The sequence below is a fragment of the Emydura macquarii genome, unplaced genomic scaffold (genome assembly GCF_026122565.2).
Source record: "Emydura macquarii macquarii isolate MOO-44397 ecotype Brisbane River unplaced genomic scaffold, CSIRO-AGI_Emac_v2 contig_3689, whole genome shotgun sequence".
Lineage (NCBI taxonomy): Eukaryota > Metazoa > Chordata > Testudines > Chelidae > Emydura > Emydura macquarii.
This window is the reverse complement of record NW_027133826.1, coordinates 107178-129422: the sequence shown is the minus strand read 5'-3', so window position 1 is coordinate 129422 and position 22245 is coordinate 107178. Positions and strand designations below refer to the sequence as shown.

At 45.5% G+C, this 22245-nt stretch overlaps 1 pseudogene; it reads right to left on the bottom strand.

The window, feature by feature from the left end:
• Positions 1 to 2409: 2409 nt before the first annotated feature.
• On the bottom strand, positions 2410 to 22041 carry LOC137145938 (zinc finger protein 436-like; annotated as a pseudogene).
• Between the last annotated feature and the right edge of the window lie 204 nt (positions 22042 to 22245).

Sequence of the window (22245 nt, the reverse complement as noted above, 5' to 3'; positions counted from 1 at the left end):
TAGTTATTCAGAAACTTTAGTTTAAACACACCGGCTTGTATAAAACAGAGAACAAGTTTATTAACTACAGAGATTTTATAGGTGTACAAATAATAAAGACATAAAAGACATAAATGTTACAAGAAAAATAAAGATAAAATGCTTACTAACACAGACTTAAGAAATTATCTTAGTTTCAAAGCACATTTTTCTCAGTACATACGTCACTAGTCTTACTGACCACACTTTTTGGTGAGGACCCTTCCCCGAAATGGCTGTGTCATTTTGTCTTCTCCACAGAGAAAGCAAAGGGCAGGAGACAGAGGGGTGTTTGGTGAGTGTCTGCCTTCTTTTTATAGTCCTGTCCCCACTCAGAGAAGCATTCCCATCCATGCTCTTTCTTGGCTAAAATTTAGATATTTTTGCTTCTGCCCCCTTTCCGGCCAAAGAATGGCCACTTAGCAGGTAATGGTCCATCAGCCTTGTTTACACCTGACTGAGGCATCATTTACTTTTTGTATCTGAGGAAATGGTTTTGGTCACTTCTCACATGTATATGGATAACATGCTATTAGTCATGATTTCATCTGGTGTCTAATACTTCACCTGTAACACTGTTATGTACATTTTACCATATTATTGATCAGTAAATTATGAATTTTTAAATGATACCTCACAAAACTTGCCTTGTGCAAAAATTACTGCAATAGCATGTAGGATGTGAACACAGGGTTATGATCCTTCACAAGAGACTGGGTCCCAACTGCCTTGGGAACCAAATACATGGGCCTTTCGTCTAGTTCCTAGTTACTTGCTGTGGAATTCTCTCTCTGGATCAAGAGACAATATTGACCTAAACAACTGAACAACACTGATTGTATCCTGTTACTTCAGCTAGTTGCACAATTTGGGGTGTGCTGTTATTCACAATTTCAGTCTGGAGATTTAAAAACAGCTGGTAGCATCTTCAATAGCTTGGAATATTCTCTCTTGTTAATTGAACTGCATTTGAAGTTTCCCCATGTCATCATGGAGGGAGCAGGGAAAAAGCAAAAATAAAATAAGAAATGACTGTTTTAGTAGATAGCCATTTTCTCAAAGTCCCCAATAAATCTGAGCTACAGTCTGTCAAATCTAGGTAATAACTGGTCATATGACCAAATGGCCTTCAGAAAAGAGGAAAAACTCCCATCACAGAGAGGTACATCCAGTTTTTAGAAACTAGAAATACATCCAGTTTCATATAACTAGAAATTCCAGAGCAGGTTACATGGGATGACTCAAAATCAGGACAAGAGATTCTCCCACTTCGTTCTCCTCTGATCCATTCAAAGCTGCTTCACTCATTACTACTGAGTCATATTTACAAAAGTTCTAGCATCATCATAATGGAAAAAACCAAAAAAACAACCTACCCATTTGAAAACAATCCCATTTCAGTAAGAAAAGCCTTAGAAGAGGCTTTGCTAACAGTTGGAAACTGGGATTTGAATTCCAAATGATACACTGCATTTGAGATCCATTCAAATTCTACTTCCAGGTCTGTGACTCCTTAATCTCAGGCCCTAAATCACTGGTTTAGGATCAGAGAAAACAGTATGATGATTCCCAAGCAGAGGGCTGAGAACACTGAATCATGTCACGCATTGAAAAGTTGAGATGTAGAAAATGATGAAGATATATTCTACAGCTCAAGCAGAAGACATGCTGCTGGTGAAATTCAGAAGATTGTAATCCTGCCGACGCACCATTTCTTCTTCTGGTGTCACAGAAGTTGAAAAAACTTTTTTTTCCCATTTAGAATCTTGCTCCTTATCTTTGTTTTATTTAAATATAGTTAAAAAGAGAAAAATGATACAAAAATCAACTGCTATTCAGCACAAAGTGCAATGTTAGAACAAATGGGAACGAGTGTCCCTAGTGGGGGAACCTGGTGACTAACAATTCCTTTGCAGTGGGAGGAAAAGTATAAATGTGATGCCCCAAATCATGTAGACTAGGAAAAGTGATGGAGGTTCTGTCAGGTCTTGAAGAAATTTGCTAAATTACCCTGGCCATTATACATGGCCTTTTTTTTTCTTTTCTTTTGAAAAATAGTTGTTTTTATATCAAGATAGCTAACTCAAGCTGGTTAACTGCATGGAAAATCCTAGTGGAATCATGGCTCAGAGAGATTTATCCTCCATGTACCTAGTAAAGACACTCCTAGTTACCACACTGGGGCTCACTGACTTTCCTGTTGGAGGGGGGACACACTTCCATGACATAGGAGTTGATGACAAGAACTATGGGTTTCTCCCCAAGGGAGGGTGAGTTACAAAAGGGAAAAGTAGACAACTCAGCTGGGGAAACTGAAAGATTGCGATGACACAAATACTGCCTTAAAGCTCACTATGTAGAAATTAGCAAAAGAAAAAAAAATTCTCAACCCTAAGCAAAGTTTTTATAATCTTTATTTCCCGTGCAACTTCTCTGATGAGAAATAAGGTGTGAGCTCCGAGCAAAGGGTTTCCCACAGTCACAGCATTCATAGGGTTTCACCCCTGTGTGGATCCTCTGATGTGTAATAAAGTTTGAGCTCCGAGAAAAGGTTTTCCCACACTCACAGCATTCATAGGGTTTCTCCCCTGTGTGGATCCTCTGATGTGTAATAAGGGTTGAGCGCTGAGGGAAGGTTTTCCAGCACTCACTGCATTCATAGGGTTTCTCCCCTGTGTGAATCCTCTGATGTTTAATAAGAGTTGAGCGCTCACTGAAGGTTTTCCTGCACTCACGGCATTCATAGGATTTTTCCCCTGTGTGAGTCCTCTGATGTTTAATAAGGGTTGAGCGCTCAGTAAAGGTTTTCCTGCACTCAAAACATTCATAGGGTTTCTCCCTGTGTGGATCCTCTCATGTTTAATAAGGGTTGATCTCCGAGTGAAGGTTTTCCCGCAGTCACAGCATTCATAGGGTTTCTCCCCTGTGTGGATCCTCTGATGTTTAATGAGGTTTGAGCGCTCAGTGAAGGTTTTCCCGCACTCACAGCATTCATGTGGTTTCTCCCCTGTGTGAAGCCTCTGATGTTTAATAAGGGTTGAGCGCTCAGTGAAGGTTTTCCCGCACTCACAGCATTCATATGGTTTCTCCCCTGTGTGGATCCTCCGATGTTTAATAAGGGTTGAGCACTCAGTGAAGTTTAATGAGGTTTGAGCGCTCAGTTCTTGTTTAATAAGCACTCACAGCATTTATAGGGTTTCTCCCCTGTGTGGATCCTCTCATGTTTAATAAGGGTTGATCTCCGAGTGAAGGTTTTCCCGCACTCACTGCATTCATAGGGGTTTTCCCCTGTGTGGATCCTCTGATGGTTAATAAGGGTTGATCTCCGAGTGAAAGTTTTCCCACACTCACAGCATTCATAGGGTTTCTCCCCTGTGTGGATTCTCTGATGGTTAATGAGGTTTGAGTGCTCAGTGAAGGCTTTCTCACACTCAAGGCATTCATAGGGTCTAGCTCCTGTGTGGATTGTCTGATGTCTAATAAGGTGTGAGCGCCTTCTAAACTTTTTCTCACACTCAACGCATGTGTTATTTCTCTCTTTCGTGGGAATTCTCTTCTGGGCCATGGTTTCCTGGAGGCCTTTGTGAGTTCCCCAGTAATTAACAGATTTACCAACTTTCTGCATTGGCTGGTTTCCCTGCTGCTTCTCTGGCCTGTGCTGACTCTCACAGGCTTTTCCTTGCTCAGAACTCCTGGATACAATCTCTTTGCATCTTTGCAATAATGCTCCATGTGATTTCACTTGCTCATCATCTTCCTGCTGAGGATTCTGCTCCATGGTCTTACTCATCATCCCATCTGCTAGACAGAGAAAGAAAAACCTCAGAAACAGGAATGGAAAAGGGGAGAACAAATCAAAAGAACAGCTCGCATCCAAACACTCAGGTTATGTACACAGTGACTGTGGCAAGTTCACTGCCATCAGATCGATTTTTATGGATCGATTGAGCAGCAGTGAAGACATGCTCAATCGATCTGGAAGTCGATCTACTAAAACCACCTCCAACAAAAGCATAGCACTGCGTCGACAGGAACGCATTTCCTGTCGGCGCAGCAGAGATGGCGCACTAAAGGGAAGTAACGAAGTTGACAAGAATTACAGAAGCTACTCTGCATAGCTTGCATAACTCCCATTGACTGCCGCCAAATTTTGCCAACAGTGTAGACCTGCCCTCAGGGAGAAGGGAGTTTGTGGAAGGAGCTACTGCCAGGAGCTAGTCAGGATGGGTAGTAAACCATCAGCGAAGTCTACCCTGTGGATGTGACACCTGCTAGGGACAATCCTTAACTCAGAGAGCTCACAAGGTCTTGTTGGGAATCCCAGCTGTTTCCTTCAGACACTGACAGGTTAATGATCCCTCACCAGTGCAGCTGCCTCTCAGGATCTCTCTTTCCTCCGAGCCCTGGAAATCTGGGGACAATGGCTCTTCCCCTTGTTCCAGCTGGGAGATGACGCCAGGTTTGGAAACTGGGAGGGCAAAGAAGACAGGTGAAATCAGGTGAATTCATGGGACATTTGTCACACACAAAAAAAGTTCTGTTATTTTAACGCCAGCCCATTTGAAAGCAATAATGTCCTCTGGCCAGCTTCGCAGGTGCTCAAAGATGCAGGACATTCTTCTTTGGAGGGATTTAGCTATGTCCATGTCTACTTGGAACACACAGAGCCAGACACTCATGATGAAAGAGGCTTCTAAAATCTAAAGCAGGTCGTTACGCTGTCTGGAGGAGGGGTGACCATTTATAATGTTATTTAATATCAATACTGCAAAAGTAGAATAATTTATACAAGATATGCCATGTCAGGTACCATTAGAAAAGTTATAATTTGCTAAATATAATAGTATTGTTTATGTGCATGTAACATCTGTGTATCTGAAGTTATAGATATGACTGTCCATCTGGATTCGAAATGTGTTTGCTCCTGAAGTAATTGTTTGTATCCAGTCTAGCAAGTTTGAATGAACAACGCCCGTTAATGGTCCATTAAAGGATATTTAGCTTTCACAATGAGCCATAAAAGGAGTTCAATAGTTCCTTGGTCCTGATTCCCAAGAACTCCTGCCAGAAACGTGTCCCTTTGCTCCCTCCCATTGCTAGCACTGCTACCCAGCACCCATGCTCCCTGTACTCTAACCAGCACCAACCCTTCCAGATCCTTGAGTTCCATTGCAGCCCACCTTACCCAGCATCTGAACTCCCTACAGCAGCTGTTCCATGTCATCCTTATCCCTTACCACTGCCCCCAGCTCTCCTGGCTCATAGGAACTCTTTGCCACAAAACTTCCTCTCCCCGCTCTCTAACACCCTCCCTCCCACTGCCCAGAGCCTGCCCATTATCATCATTTACTGTTTCTATTACTGTAGCTCCTAGTAGTGCTAGCCATGGACCCGAATCCCATTCTGCTGGGTTTTCTACAGACATGGAACAAAAAACTGTCTCTGCCCCACAGATCTGACAATCTAAGAATAAGATAAGAGAAAGATGGATACAGACAGACAGGGGTGTGACAGAGATGGGAATTTCCTGCAATATCTTGGACCATCTTTACTGAATTAAGTCAAATCTTGTTGAATTACGTTTCAGTATCCTAGGAATTCATTGCATTAAAAATAGGGGTGTATGTATTACTGTGGGATAATCTGTAACATCTCTGGGGAAGAGATGTGGCTAAGACAAACCCCAGGAAATGCTATAAGCTTCAAAGGACTCTTTGAAACAATGTGAAACAAAGTTAAGTGGGACTCCTAGGAAATACTTGGGGGAGGGGTAGGCAACTTGTCATCTCCACACCAAACCTATAGAAGCTGTGCCCTGAGGAGAAACCATTGCTGCTGATCACTGGTTACATGAAGACATGTTCAGAGGCCCAGACTGGATAAAAGGCTGACCCACAGTGGCATGGGCGTGCTTGTTCTGAGCTAACAACGGTTAATTTGAAACCACAGAAAAAAAAAACACTTGGCGGGTGTGACATGCTGTACCCAATGTACATCCATATAATGTGATTTGTGTATCATTCATGATCACCCTTATAGTGTAATTAACTGTGTATTGTTTGATGCAAAGTGTGTCATGTAAGATGTTTTTGGAAGGCTCATGACATATTGAACATTATTGTTATGGTAGTATGTTTCCTGCAATGTCACATATGTACAGATATGAAACTCTGCTATGTAATATCCCTAAAGGTATGTCTCACATCGTTTGAATAGATCCAGGCAAACACCAAGCAAAGTGAGGTTTCACGCCTTGCAAAGGCATACATACAGGAACAATGGACTGGCCTAAGCACCTTTGAGCACTTTGGCTCAAGTGGAAGAAATCATGTCCACTGCCGGACATGGCCTATCACCTGACTCCAGGGGGGTCGAAGAAACTTGTTAAAAGAGAGAGGCATCTTTGTCTTAGGACTTTCCCTTGGAATCCATCTTCTAAGCAACTTCAAGGACACTGACAACTGCGCCCACTGGGGTGGGGACGGATGGACGAGGGAGGTCACCTGCTTGCAAGAGGCATTGCAGCCAGCTGTGGGTAAGCTAACATCACAGACTGAAAAGCTACTGAAATATTAAGCTTAGTTTAGGATGAGAGTTACCTTTTAGTTAATTTTGACCAACTCCTTGATTCACATTAATCTATTGATTCATATTAATCTGATTTATAATCATTTAAAATCTTGCTGTAGTCAGTCAATTTATTGTTTATCTAAAACAGTGCATGTGGATTCAGTGTGTGCAGAGACTTCACTTAGTGACAGAGCTGGTGCATAGCAATTTCTTTGATAAACTGACGGACAAATGTACTTGAGCTAGCAAGATGCAGTGTACAGCACTGAACACTGTAATATGTCAGTTCCCAGACTTGCATCTGGGGCTGAGGGGTATTTGCTGGGCATCTATCCCATGAGTGGCTGGCCAGAAGTGCTCCTTCACCGGGCCAGGGACTGATTACATGTGGGAGGCTGGGCATGGGCTGACCCAGGAGCGGGTGGTTCAGACAGCAACACAGAATAAATTTGGGCCGAGGAGTGAGGAATAGGAGTGACACGGCTACACACCATTCCAGATTGCGGGGGGTGGGGGGGAGATCACAGTGGGGTTTGAAGGTCTGTTCACTTGCCTGAGCCCTTGGTGGGGTTGGGGTGATCTCAGGGAAGCTTATTAACATGCGTACAGGTTCTTTTATTGTTATTTATAGTTCTCTCTCTAATGCTTTTTATCTTGAGAATCCCTGCTTGCTGGAAAAGGGCAGCGTGGTAACTTCATCAGGGGCCGTGACACTGTTCATAGCCTCTGAGGATGGAATGCAAAGCGGCCTGATGAGGGGAATTTGCATTGCTGGGGGATTCACAGTGTAGGCAGGGAGCTGGGCAGCCTGGAGCTACAACAGTCACAAGGGGTAGAAATGTGGGTTTCTACCCAAGAGAGGTGACAGCTGGGCACCCTGAGTGTGGGTGCTTTTGCTGGACCACATAGTGGGAATACAGGTGCAATGGCCCTGAATAATGACAGGGAGAACACAAGGAAACAATAAGACAACATTTGTCACCCAGATAGATAGTGGTCTCAGGACACCAGCAGCCTACCCACTGTCATATGTTTAAAAGCTTCATGGAACCGGAGTGGTACGGAGGGATGGGAAAGAGGTAGTTCTGGGGATGTGAATGGGGAGTTCCTCCAAAGAGCAGTGTCATGCTGGGTAGATGGGGGAGAGAGCATTTGTTATATTGTTTGACATCAATATGTCAAAATCGTATTAATTCATGTGAGATATGCCATGTCAGATACTGTTAGAAAGGCTATAATGTGCTAAGTAAGATGATAATGTTTATGTTCTTGTATTATATGGAAAACGGAAGTTATGGATATATTTAAGATATCTGTATTTCAAATTGTGCTGCCTGGGAACAATAGCCTGCAGAACAATAGCCATTAGGACAGTCCCAGGCAAGGGGCCAGAGGGAGAAGCCAGCATCACCAACGAGTCACCAGAACTTGCCCATGTGACTCTGGACTATTTGCCCATGTGACTCTGGACTCCATTTTGGTTCCTGTGAAACTGTACAAACCGCATGGCCAGGGCCAGAGGGTATATAAGGCAGAGGCTTTGGGAATCCATTTGGTCGTCAGTCACCAGTCTTCAGCCAGGACTCAGCTTCAGGTATCAGCTTCAGGTACCAACTTACCTCTGGATCAGCTCATCTACAACTGAACTGAAGCTGTGAAACAAAGGACTGAGACCCACCCAGAGATTGGGTGCACACCAGAGGAACTATACAAGCCTGCAACTCCACACTTCTTCTAGAAACCTGATGTATATGGACTTTCACTTATTTGTATGTATCTGATTGCTCTAATCCTTTAACATTTCTCTTATGGTTTCTTTCTTTCTTTTTGCAATAAATCTTTAGTTTTAGTTACTAAAGGATTGGCTGGCAGAGTGGTATTTTAAGTAAGATCCAAACTCATATTGAACTGGTAATGTGGCTGACCCTTTGGGGTCAGAGGGAACCTTTGTAGTGAAGAGCATAGAGTTTAAATAACTGGTCTCTTTACTGGACCTTGTGCTGATTTGGGAGCCAGAAGCTGAAATGCAGTAAAGGGGGCTGTGTGTATTTGTATACTGGCTTCTGTGAGGATTCAGAAGTGCAGTTTGTGGCTGGTTGGGAAGTCTGGCTTCAGTGTCACCCACCAGTGCTGGGAGAATCTGCTCTCTGTTTGCAGCCTGCCCTGACCTTGGCATTTTCAAGGGACTACCCTGGGCACAGGACGGGTCACTAGCAGCATGGGAGAAAGCACAGAACCATAGAAACGTAGGGCTGGAAGGATGCTCAACAAGTGATCAAGACTAGCACCCTGTGCTAGGACACCACAAGTAAATCTAGACCATCCCTCACAGGTGTTTGTCCAACCTGGTTTTTAAAACTTTCAATGATGGGGAATCCAGAACCTCTCTTGGCAGCCTATTCCAGAGCATAACTATCCTTATAGTTAGAAATGTTTTCCTAATATCAAACCTTAATCTTCCTTGCTGCAGATTAAGATCATTAAGGACCTGGCTGATGGAACTTCTGAGTCATTAGCCATAATCTCTGAAAATGTCTTCAAGTCAGCAGGTCTGATGAAATACACCCAAGAACACTTAAGGAACTGGATGAACCCTGAGCCATTGACAACTCATGAAGGATGGGAGATATCCCACAGAATTGGAATAGGACAAATATAGAACCTATCTACAAAAAAGGAATAAGGATAGCACAGGGAATTATAGACTAGTCAGCTTAATTTTGGTAACTGGAAAGAAAACAGACCAAATAAACAATCAGTTGGTAAGGTCTTGAAGAAAACAGATGAGAAGTATCTGTCAACATGGATTTGTCAAGGATAAATCATGTCAAACCAACCTAATATCCTTCTTTGACAGGTTAAGAAGCCTTGTGGATGGGGGGAGCAGGAGATGTGATATGTCTTGATTTTGGTACTGTCTCACATGACCTTCTCATAAGCTAACTAGGGAAATATAGCCTAGACCAGGGGCTCTCTCACAACAAAATTTTTGATGGCCCCATAGTGTGGCCATCAACTCTTACTGGTGGCATCTCTGACAAACCTCTCTCTCTTTCCATACCTCCTGCAGCCCTTCAGTGAGAGTCCACCTTAGTTGGGCAGGAGAGGGAGAGTTGCCAAGAGGAGCACATTGGTGACCAAATGCCACAGCTGCCTCCATTGATAAGAGCCGCCTCTGGTGCCATGCACACCAGCCCCATATGTTTCCAGAGGTGCTGCCCGGGGGGCCAATCCCTACTGGTGGTGCCAGCACAAACACCAAGGCGGGATACCCTGCTGCGCTGGTAACAGCTATTCAGGAGCAACAGCTGGTTGCTGCAGGAAGGGGCCGCTGCTCCCCCCCCAACACACACACTTCCAATCTTCTATCATGCTTTGGAGGCTACCATGGCTGGGAAAAAATCTGCTGATGGCCGCATGCAGCAATGGTGGCGGCATTTGAGAAAAACTGGCCTAGATGAACCTATAATAAGGTGAGTGCATTACTGGTTGGAAAACCATAATGAGACAGTAGTAATCAATGGTTCACAGTCCACAGGGAAGGGCATATCAAGTGGGATCTCTCATGGACCTATCTTGAGTTCAGTTCTATTCTGTAAGTTTATAAATGATTTCAGTAATGGCACAGAGAGTACAATTATGAAGTTTGCAGACAACACCAAGCTGGGAGGGGCTGGGAGCACTTTGGAAGGCAGCATGAGAATTCAAAATGATCCTGGTAAACTAGAAAAATGGTCTGAAATAAACAGCATGAAATTCAGTAAGGAAAAATGCAAAATGCTACACTTAGGAAGAAATAATCAACTGCACAAATGGAAAATGGAAAAGGACTGCTTAAGGAGGAGTACAATGGAAAATGGGGAATGTAGTAGATCACAAACTAAACAGGACTCAACAATTTAGTTCTGCAAACATCAGTCTAGCATCTATAAGCAAGACACAAGAAGTCATTCTTTTACTCTACTCAGGGAAAGCATCCAGTGGGCAACATATGTGAACATATTGGAGAAAGTTCAGAGGAGAGCAAAATCAAAAGTGATTAAAGGTTCAGAAAACATGACCTACGAGGAAAGATTGAGAAAATTGGGCTTGTTTAGTCTGGAGAAGAGAAGACTGAGGGGGGACATGTTAACAATCTGCAAGTATATAAAAGGTTACTTTAAAGAAGAGAGTGCTAAATTGTTCTCCTTATCCATTGAGGACAGAAGTAGTAGTAATAGGCTTGAATATCAGCAAGGGAGATTTAGGTTAGACATTAGTAAAAACTTCTTAACTGTAAGAGTAGTTAAGCACTGGAACAAATTACCTAGGATGGCTGTGGAATCTCCATCATTGGAGGTTTTTAAGAACTGGTTGAAAAAACAAAACAAAAACAAAAAAAACAACTTGTAGGCGGTGTAGTAGAAAGTGAGAGCCTGAGACATGAGACTGAAGCTGAAGTAGCAGTTTGTTTCTTTCCTTTTATAATAAACCTTTAGTTTTCGTTACCAAGGGATTGGCTGGCAGTGTGGTATTTTGGGTAAGATCCAAATATATTGATCTGGTACTGTGGCTGACCCTTTGGGGTTAGGAGAACCTTTTTGGTAAACAGCATAGAGTTTTAAATAACTGATATCTTTACTGGACCTAGTGGCTGATTGGGAGCCAGAGACTGGGATGCAGTAAAGGCGGCTGTGTATATTTTTATTTTGGCTTCTTGATAACCACTGTGGGGAATCAGAAGCACTGTTTGTGGCTGGTTGGGAAGTCTAACTTCAGTGTCACCCACCGGTGCTGGGAGAATCTGCTCTCCTTTTGCAGCATGCCCTGACCTTGGCATTTTCAGGTGGCTACCCTAGGCATGGACGAGTCACAAAAAGATGATGGATCAAAATATTGTGACAAAATGATAGAGATGTTTTGATCAGACCATCCCATGCAATGTAAAGGGTGGTATCTCACCACATCAGAAGGTGGCAACTACATATGTCAGAACGGAAATGTGCAACTTGTTTGTAGCACTATATAAAAGAAGGTCTCAGAGGAAGCATCTTTGTCTGGCCAAGAGAGGAACAGAAAGTCCCGCTGTTTACTGAGCCAGTCCATTGTCACAGACATACATGTATTAAGTGTACTTGTAGCACCTACACGATGCTTTTTACCATGCTTTGTCGGCAATAGAGCTGGCCTGGTGCCTTGGTTATGGAAAAAGGATCTGTGGTCTTATTGGGTAATTCAATCATGGTTTGCTGAATCTGCGCAGAGCAGGGACAGAATACACACAGGGAGAACACACATGCAGCCAACACCTGACAACAGCAGGTGATCTAGATAATACTTAGTCCTTCCTCAGCACAGGGGAGTGGACTATATGACATTTGAAATCTTTTCTAGTCCCACATTTCTATGATTACTTGTTCTCCTACTTCAACGGACATGGTGAACAACTGATCACTTCCTCTTAAGAACTGCCCTTCACACATATGAAGACTGTTTTCAGGTCCCCGGTCAGTCTTCTTTTCTCAAGACTAAACAGGCCAAGTTATCTTTTTAACCTTTCCGTTTGGGTTAGGTTCTCTAATCCTTTCAGCATTTTTGTTGCTTTAGACTATCTTGAATTTCTCCACATCCTTCCTGAAGGGTGGCACCCAGAAATGGACACAATACTCCAGCTGCAGCCTCACCAGTGCTGAGTAGAGTGGGACAATTACAGGGTGTGTACACACTGACGGCAGCAGAACGATCTATCCAGATCGATTGAGCGGCAGTGAAGTCCCGCTCAATCGATTGGAAAGTCGATTCAATTAAACCACATCCTCAAAAGACAGTTAGGAAGGGAAGGGAAGTTAGGAAGTCGACGGGAGTTACGCAAGCTACGCTGCATAGCTTGTGTAATTCCCGTTGACTGCTGCCAAATTTCCCGGTAAGTGTGTACTAAGCCCCAGTGTCTTACAGATCAGATTTTTGTTAACAGATGCCAGAATATTATCTTTTTTGCAGCTGCATCACATTACTGACTCATATTCAGTTTGTGATCAACTATAACCCGCAGATTCTTTTCAGCAGTACTACCACTTAGCCAATTATTCCCCATTTTGTAGTTGTGCATTTGGTTTGTCCTGCCAAAATGAAGTACTTTGCACTTGCCTTTATTGAATTTAATCTTGTTCATTCAGACCAATTCTCCAATTTGTAAAGGTTTGTAGGAAGGTGCAGTGGCCTTCCTCAGAGCCTGAGCCCGAGGAAGAGCCGCAACAACCAGAGCAGACAGTGAAAGGGCCGGCAGTCCAGTCTGCCTGGCAACAGGGGAGCCGGACAGGGATACGTCCACCCAACCAGCCTATCTGGCAACAGAGGAGCGGAGCTTCCGCCAGCGCAGGGAGTACAAAAGGCAGGCCCTGCAGCTCAGTGGGAGACAGGCGGCCGCCGGAGGCAGTTGTGCTGTCCCGCCGGCTGCAGCGTAGGCCTGGCCTTTGCCCCGAGCGAGCGCCTCCCGGAGCAGAGGCGCTGGGAACGGCCCAGCTGACCGACCCATAAGGACTGGATAGGCCCCCCAGAGCCCCATGACTGGACAGGGCCTCTGAGCTTGAGGGCTGGGAGATACCCTTGGAGGCTGGCCCTGACCTGGAGGAGCTTCCTGACACTGAAACCCCAGAGCCCTGTGACCTGGAGGAGCTGCCCTCCGCCAAGGAGCTCCCCCGACTTGCTGCCTGTGGACAAAGAGGGACTGGTGAGCCTGCTGCGGGCCGTGTACCCCAGTGACCCTGAGGACCCGGAAGAGACAGGTACCTGGGGATATGGGGAGGAAGTGGCCCAGGGACAGCCATAGTCAGTGGCTGAGACGGGGGCAAGACCCCGTCGGCATGTTGCAGCGGGAGCCCTGCCGACTCAGTGGCAACACCTTTGCCACTGCTAGGGACCTGGGCTGGGACCCAGTGGAGTCGGGTTGGCCTGCATCCTGTCCACCCCCGTCCTCGCCACCCAGAGAGTGCTTACCGTCCCCTGCTTTACCGACCAGAGGACACTGCTGGCTTGCCCGCCCTGCCTGAGGGCCGGGCTAATAGACTGCTAACGGCTTCGCCCTGCCTAAGGGCCTGAGGTTACAAACTGCTTGCTGGTCTCACCCTGCCTGGGGGGAGGGTTGGAGACCCCTAGGCTACTTGCTTGCCTGTCTCGCCCTGCCTCAGGGCCCGAGGCGGTAGACTACTTGGCAGTCCGCCCTGTCGGAGGGCCAGGACTAAGACCAAGACAGAGACGCTAACGTTCCCCTTTTAGGAAGGTGCAGTGGCCTTCCTCAGAGCCTGGGCCCGAGGAAGGGTCGCAATGCCCAGGCAAAACCGGACCCCAGCTTACAAGGTCATTTTGAATTCTAATCCTGTCCACTAAAGTGCTTGCAACCCTTCTCAGCTTGCTGTCCTCTGCACATTTTAGAAGCATACTCTCAACTCCTTATCCAAGTAATTAATGAAAACATTGAAAAGTACTGGACCTAGAACTTATCCCTGTGGGATCCCACAAAATACACCCTCCAAGTTTATCATAGAATCATAGAGTTGGAAGGGACCTCAGGAGGTCATCTAGTCCAACCCCCTGCTCAAAGCAGGACTAACCTCAGCTAAATAATCCCAGCGAGGGTTTTGTCAAGCCGCAACTTAAAAACCTCTAAAGACGGAGATTCCACCACCTCCCTAGGTAACCCATTCCAGTGCTTCACCACCCTCCTAGTGACAAACTTTTTCCTAATGTCCAACCTAGACCTCCCCCCCCTGGCAACTTGAGACCGTTTCTCCTTGTTCTGTCGTCTGCCACCACTGAGAACAGCCTAGCTCCATCCTCCCTGGAACCCCCTTTCAGGTAGTTAAAGGCTGCTATCAAATCCCCCCCCTTTCTTCTCTTCTGCAGGCTAAACAAGCCTAGTTCCCTCAGCCTCTCCTCATACATCTTGTGCTCCAGCCCCCTAATCATTTTTGTTGCCCTCCACTGGCCTCTCTCCAACTTGTCTACATCCTTTTTGTAGTGGGGGGCCAAAACTGGACACAATACTCCAAATGCGGCCTCACCAATGCCGAATAGAGGGGATAGTAAATCACTAATAGTGATAGTAAACTCCTTGAGTAGTCTTTCAATTAGTTGTGACTCCATCTAGACCATATTTCTCTAGTGTGCTTATGAGAATATCATGTGGGACAATGTCAAAAGCCTTACTAAAGTCAAGATATATCACATCTCCTGCTTCCTCCCATCCACTAGGCTAGTAACCCATTCACAGAAGGAAGTTAGGTTGGGTTGGCATGATTTGTTCTTGACAAATCCCTGCTTGCTGTAACTTATGACACTATTATTCTTTATTTGCTTACAAGTTGTTTAATAATTTATTTCAGTATCTTTCTAGGTAGTGAAGTAAAGGTTGACGTGTCTTTAATTCACAAAGTCCTTTTTCTTCCTATTTTTAAAGATAGGTACTAAGTTTGCCCTTCTCTAGTCTTCTGGGACCTCATCCCTTCTCCAGGAGTACTTAAAGATAATTGCTAATAGTTTCAACATTGCTTCAGCTAGTTTTTTAAGTATCTTAAGATGAATTTCATCAGGCTCTGCTAATTTGAATATATTCAACTTATCTAAATATTCTTTAACCTGTTTTTTCCCTATTTTGGCTCCTCCTCCTTCATCTTCATTGTTAATATTAATTGTGTTAAGTATCTGGTCACCATTTACCTTTTTAGTAAAGACTGAAGCAAAATAGGCATTAAATACCTGAGCTTTCTTGATGTCAGCAGTTGTTAGTTTTTCTTCACTGCTAAGTAAAGGAGCTACACCTTCCCCCGTCTTTCTCTAGCTCCTAATGTCTTTATAGAAACTTTTCTTATTGCCTTTTCTATTCCTTGTTAGGTGTGTCTCATTTGTGCCTTAATCTTTCTGATTCTGTCCCTACATGCTTTGTGCTCTTTCTATTCTCCTCTGCCACAATTTGTCCATGTTTCCACCTTTTGTAGGATTCCATTTTGATTTTCAGGTCATTCAAGAGCTCCTATGGTGCTCTCTTGGCCTCTTACTATTCTTTCTTAGCAGGTTCATTTGCAGTTATGCTTTAGATATTGTCTCCTTGACAAACTGCCAGCTCTCCGGAACTCATTTTTCCCTTAGATTTTCTTCCCAGAAGACTCTACCTACCAGTTCTCTTAGTTTGTTAAAGCCTGGAAAGGACTTTCCAGAAGTCCTTATTCTGCTGCTCTCACTCCTTTCTTTCCTTAGAATCATAAAATCTATCACATCATGATCACTTTTGCCACAATTGCCTTCCACCTCACATTCACTGCCAATTCCCCCATCTTGGTCATAATCAAGTCTTGAAATGGCTGCACCCCTGGTTACTGCTGCCACTCTCTGGAACAAAAAGATTTTCCCTAGAACACTCCAAGAACTTAGTGGACATTTTGTGTTTTGCTGTATTACTTTTTCAACAGATGTCTGGGTAGTTAAAGTCCCCCATGACTACCAAGTCTCGTGTTTTGGATATGTCTCTTTGCTCTAAAAATGCACTAAAAATGCCTCATCCCCACCTCTTCCCGATTTGGTGATCTATAGTAGACACCTACCATAAGGTCATCCTATTTTTTGCTCCTATTCTCTTTACCCAGAGAATCTCAGCTCATCTGCCTCCCACTTTGTTCTGGATCTGAGAACAAACTTATATATTCTTGATGCAGAATGCAACTCCTGCTCCCTTTTCACCCTGCTTGTCTTCCCTGAATGAGCTATACCTCTCTACATCAATATGCCACTCATGGTACTTGTCGCACCAAGTCACTGTGATGCCAATTAAGTCACAATTTACCTTTTGAACTAATACTTCCAGTTCTTCTTCTTTCTTCCCTATATTCCCTGCATTTGTATATAGACATCCAAGATGTCGAGCAGATTTCCCCACTGATTTCCCTCTTGTTGCTCCTTTGACCTTAATGTAAATTTCTCTCCATGAAGGGGCTTGCCTGAAATTCAATAAGGGGGTGATGGAGGCTGGTAAGGGCTGATCAGAAGTGGGAGTTGGTACCTCAATACTGAATAGGAGATGATATGTAAGGTGGAGATAAGGGCCTTGACAGTGAAGATAAGTGGCTTATGTTTGAGATGATGGAAATGGGGGAGACAGTGGACAGACTAAAAGAGAGGACCATGAAATGGTTTTACACGATCTTAGATGACTCTAGCCTTTATACAGGCTCTCCTTGGTCTGCCCCCTTTAGGATATGTCTACACTACATCAGGGAGCAAGCCTGAGTTGATCTGCTCCCTTTTATACTGTGGCTCCAGTTGGAGCATGCTCAGCAGGGGAGAGAGGGCGCAGCCTCTTCAGTCAATAGTGTGGAGTTAATCCCTTCCGGCCCAGTGTTGGACAGCTGTACCCCGTCACACACACATACTAGCACTCTACCCTCCCCGATACAGATCACTCTGGGAACAGAGCACAGGAGTGGCATAGCACAAAGTCTAACGCCTTCTCTTTGCTAAGGCAAAATTTGGGGTTAGGTCTGGTGTAGGGAACAGAAGCTACCTACACCTGGCCTGCATTCAAACACTGAGCCTACTGCGCACAATCCATCTCAGACTTTCATAATGTTACCACCCCTTTACTCTTGCACTGAGGATTCCTTCTGCATCACTGCTTTCACGTACCCCTCACTGTGCCCTGGAGACCGCTAGCATCTATGCCACCAGCCCGCTGACAATCCTCATGGCAAGATCACACTCTTGTGCACCTTTATTGACACAACCTACAACATTGACATGAGGCACACATGTTCCTTCAAGTTTCATGTGCATCTCTCTTCATATCAGTTGCAGCTCTGCCAAGCTGCTCCAGCTCTTCCCTGCAGGAGTTGTTGGCGCCCCAGTCCACAGAGGCCAGGCTGGCCAAGACCCAGGTGAACACCTGGCTGTCTGCAGAAGCCAACGAGGGGAAGGAGTCGGCAGCAACTTCACCTGCCTATTATCACAGAGAACCAGAGGGATCTGTGGACTATGGAGCAGGAAGTCATGGGGAACCAGACACTGATCTGGTTGTGGACCCGGGAACAGTCAGCGTGACCCAGTGACAGATACTCACCACTGATAGGGCCCTAGGCTGGGATCCAGTGGAGTAGGGAGGGCCCGGGTCAGCCTACCCCAGCTGCCAACCCATCTCTTGGAAGCCGCCAAGCCCTACTGATCCTGGCCCCCAAGCCACAACGCCCGGTGGCAAACGGTGGCCCCACTGACCCTGACCACTAGACCATACTGCCCTGAACCTAAGGAGAGTCCCCCTGGCTCTGACCATTTGGCTATACTGTCCGGAGAAGAGAAGCGATCCATTGGACTTGGTTGAAGAGCCAGAATGTCCCAAGGGGTGACAGAGTATACCTGCCGTGCGACATGTCATTGGCCTATTAGGGTGTTGCTGAAACAGGGCAGAGTTAAGGTTGTAGTGTGGGGTGTTGTGAAGCTTAACTCTTCATATTCCCTTCTAATAGCCAAGGGAACAGGAATCCTTACCCAGCGAGGTCACATTCTCATAGTTCTCCTGCATGACATCTTTGTAGAGGGCTCTCTGAGCAGGGACCAGCAGAGTCCACTCTTCCCTGGTGAAATACACAGCCACCTCCTCGAAGGTCACCAGCCACTGAAAGAGCAAGAGCCCCCCACTCACTACCTGCTGCCCACTCACAACCCACTATTCACAGGGGAGGGGGGCCAATCACATGCACGTTCTGGCAGGCAGACAGTCAGCAATGTCCCACCCCCACCCCAACAGAGCAGCGAGGAGACATCCGGGTGACAGGAAAAAAAAGAGAGATCCCTTCACCCCTCCCAGCAGATATAGGGGGAAGAGGTCTTCATGTTCATCACTCACCTAGTAGCTCAGACTGATTCAGGAGATGGAGCCCCCAGCAAGATAACTCCCTGGTGGGAATCCCAACACCCTCCCCATTGCCAGCAGCTAGATGGGAGGGGATGGGGTGTCTTTCCTGGGTCTCACTGGTGGGTGCCCCTTTATATCTCACAGCAGTCTCTGGCTAGTAGGTCCAGGATCCAGTATTGGAGCCTGTAAGTTTTACCAGCCCAGTCCAGGGTTTTCTTTTTCTTTCTTTTTTTTTTTCCTGTTCAACAAATTAGAGAATTTCCACCCAAAACCCCATGGGTCTGGTTGCTAGGATCTAGGCCCCACAGTTAATAAATCCCAGCAGGTTTGTCACACTCTGTCCCCCTCCTTTCTCCACTCTGTATTTCCTGCCCTTCCTAACTCCAGACCAACTTCCCTTTCCCCCAGAAGTGCCCACCTCCTATGTATTTACTGCCCTTCTCCCTCCAATAGGAACCCACCAGCAACTCCCTGATAATCTCTACCTCAAATGGATCCACCGCAGACATTTCCCCTCCCTGGTCCCTGGAAGGATGGAACGATCTGGAGCAAAACACAGATGTTATGCAGCAGCCTGTTAGGGGGGAAAAAAGGACAATTGGGGACATGTCAGAACAGGAAATATTTTCACATCACAATTCCCCTAGGTTCTTTCTCTGCACACTCATATTCTAGACCAGGGGTGTCATGCAAATAATAGAAAAAAAGCCCATTAAATCACAATTGGTCTGGCAATGGGGGGGCGGCGGGGGAGGAGGAGTTTTCACAGCGGCGGGGAAGGGGGCAGTGCCCGCCGCCGAGACATCTATTAGGCGGCAAAAGCGCGGTTTCACGGTGGCGGTGGGGATTCAACCAAACACAAAGTGTCCAATAAATAAATACTGGCCCTGGAAGAATGTTCTAGACTGTCATGCAAATAATAGAAAAAAAATTAAATCACAATTGGTAATGGGGGGAGGTGGGGGAATTTTATCTACCCAGACATCTATTAGAAAAGACATTCAACCAAACACAAAGTGTCCAATAAATTCTTGGAATTCATTTTAGATTTTGATTCTGACTAACAAGAAGGAATTGGTTAGGAAACTGAAGGTGGAAAGCCATATGGGCAAAAGTAATCACAAAAGGACGGATTTTAATCGTTCTTTGAGAAGGAAGGCATGAGAATGGCAGAGTGAGGACAATGGACTTCAAAAAGGCAGACTTCAACGAACTCAGAGAACTGGTAGGTGAGTCCCACAGGAATAAAATTTAAGGGGAAAAAAGAGTTCAGGAGAGCTGGCAGTTTCTCAGAGACAATATTAAAGGAGCAACAGCAAATTCTCACAATGTGAAGGAAAGATAGAAAGAATAGTCAGCGGTCAATATGGCTCTATCAGGAGCTCTTTAATGACCAAAAAATAAAAAGAAATCCTACAGAAAGTAGAATCATGGACAAATTGCTATGGATGAGCACAAAAGAATAGCACAAGCATGTGGGGATAGAATCAGAAAGATTAAGGCCATGTCTACATTACAGAATCAATTCAACTTACATTACATTGAAGATCATAATTTAATTACATGGGTTGTGCACATCCACACAACACTCCTTGTGTTGGTGGAGCACATCCACAGTCATTGCTCTTGCATCAACTGAGAGAACGTTGCATCATGGGTATAGAATCATAGAATCATAGAATATTAGAGTTGGAAGGGACCTCAGGAGGTCATCTAGTCCAACCCCCTGCTCAAAGCAGGACTAACCTCAGCTATATCATCCCAACCAGGGCTTTGTCAAGCCTCAGCTTAAAAACCTGTAAGGATGGAGATTCCACCACCTCCCTAGGTAACCTCCAGTGCTTCACCACCCGCCTAGTGAAAAACTTTTGCAATGTCCAACCTAGACCTCCCCCCGGCAACTTGAGACCGTTGCTCCTTGTTCTGTCATCTGCCACCACCGAGAACAGCCTAGCCCCATCCTCCCTGGAACCCCCTTTCAGGTAGTTAAAAGCCGCTATCAAATCCCCCCTCACTCTTCTCTTTTGCAGACTAAACAAGCCTAGTTCCCTCAGCCTCTCCTCATACGTCTTGTGCTCCAGCCCCCTAATCATTTTTGTTGCCCTCCACTGGCCTCTCTCCAAATTGTCCACATCTTTTTTGTAGTGGGGGGCCCAAAACTGGACACAGTATTCTAAATGCGGCCTCACCAATGCCGAATAGAGGGGAATAATCACTTCCCGTGACCTGCTGGCAATGCCCCTCCTAATGCAGCCCAATATTCCATTAGCCTTCTTGACAACCAGGGCACACTGCTGACTCATATCCAGCTTTTTATCCACCGTTTTTTATCCACCGTTACCCCCAGGTCCTTTTCTGCAGAGTTATCTCATTGTGCAACTTGCCACCCACTCAGTCTCCTCTGCCACTGGGAGCCGTAGGAACAGATCATAGTGCATCAAGGGGGTGTGCTAGCCATCCAATGATGCAATTAACAAGAATGTAAGAATGGCCATACTGGGTCAGACCAATGGTCCATCTAGCCCACTATGCTGTCTTCTGATAGTGGCCAATGCCAGGTGCTTTAGAGGTAATGAACAGAACAAGTAATCCTCAAGTGATCCATCCTGTCAGCCATTGCCAGCCTCTGGCAAACAGCAATCCCTGCCTATCCTGGCTAATAGCCACTGATGGACCTATCCTCCATGAACTTATCTAGTTCTTTTTTGAACCCCATTAGTGTCTTGGCCTTCACAACATCCTCTGGCAAGGAGTTCCATAGGTTAACTGTACATTGTGTGAAGGCTTTCTTTTGTTTGTTTTAAACCTACTGCCTATTAATTTCATTTGATGACCCTAGTTCCTGTGTTGAGGAGTAAATAACATTTCCTTATTTACTTTTTCCACACCAGACATTTTATAGTTCTTTCTGTCCCATCATTCCATGAGCTTCCAACTTCATTTTGTGCCATTTTTCAACAGACCTTGTAAACTGTTCCAGAGGGGTAGCCGTGTTAGTCTGTATACAGCAAAAACAACGAGTCCTGTAGCACCTTAAAGACTAACAAATTTCTGCGGGCATCTGCGAATCAATGGCCACTGGTTCGCGGATGCCCACAGAAATTTGTTAGTCTTTAAGGTGCTACTGGACCCTCGTTGTTTTTTCTTGTAAACTGTGTGTTCGCTATCTCTCCCTGACAGCATGGAGGGCTGCTGACCAGTCTGATGATGAGCGTTATGAGCACAATGCAGCTGGTCCTGCAGTATTTGATGAGCTGTGAAACAGAGTGTGAATTGGTGATGCCTGCCCTGCTGTCCGCCATGGAAACAAACAATTCAAGATTGCAGCTGGCATTCATGGAACAGCTGCACACAGTGGACCATCGGTCCTGGGCTTGGGAAACAAGCACGGAGAGGTGGGATCGAATCGTGATTCACGTATGGGATGACAAACAGTGGCTGCGGAACTTTCAGAGACACAAACCCACCTTTCTGGAACTGTGTGCAGCACTGCAGCACAAGGACACCAGAATGAGAGTTGCGCTCACTGTGGAAAAGCGACTGGTGGGCACGGTGTGGAAGCTGGCAACTCCAGACTGCTATCGGTCAGCCGCAAATCAATTGGAGTTGTGAAGTCCACCGTGGGGGCTGCGGCGATGCAAATGTACAGGGCCATTAATCACCTCCTGCTGCTATGAAGGACGGCGACTCTCGGTAATGTGCAGGAAATAATTGCTTTGAGGCAACAGGGTTTCCTAACTGCTGTGGAGCGATAGATGGAACGCATATCCCAATTCTGGCCC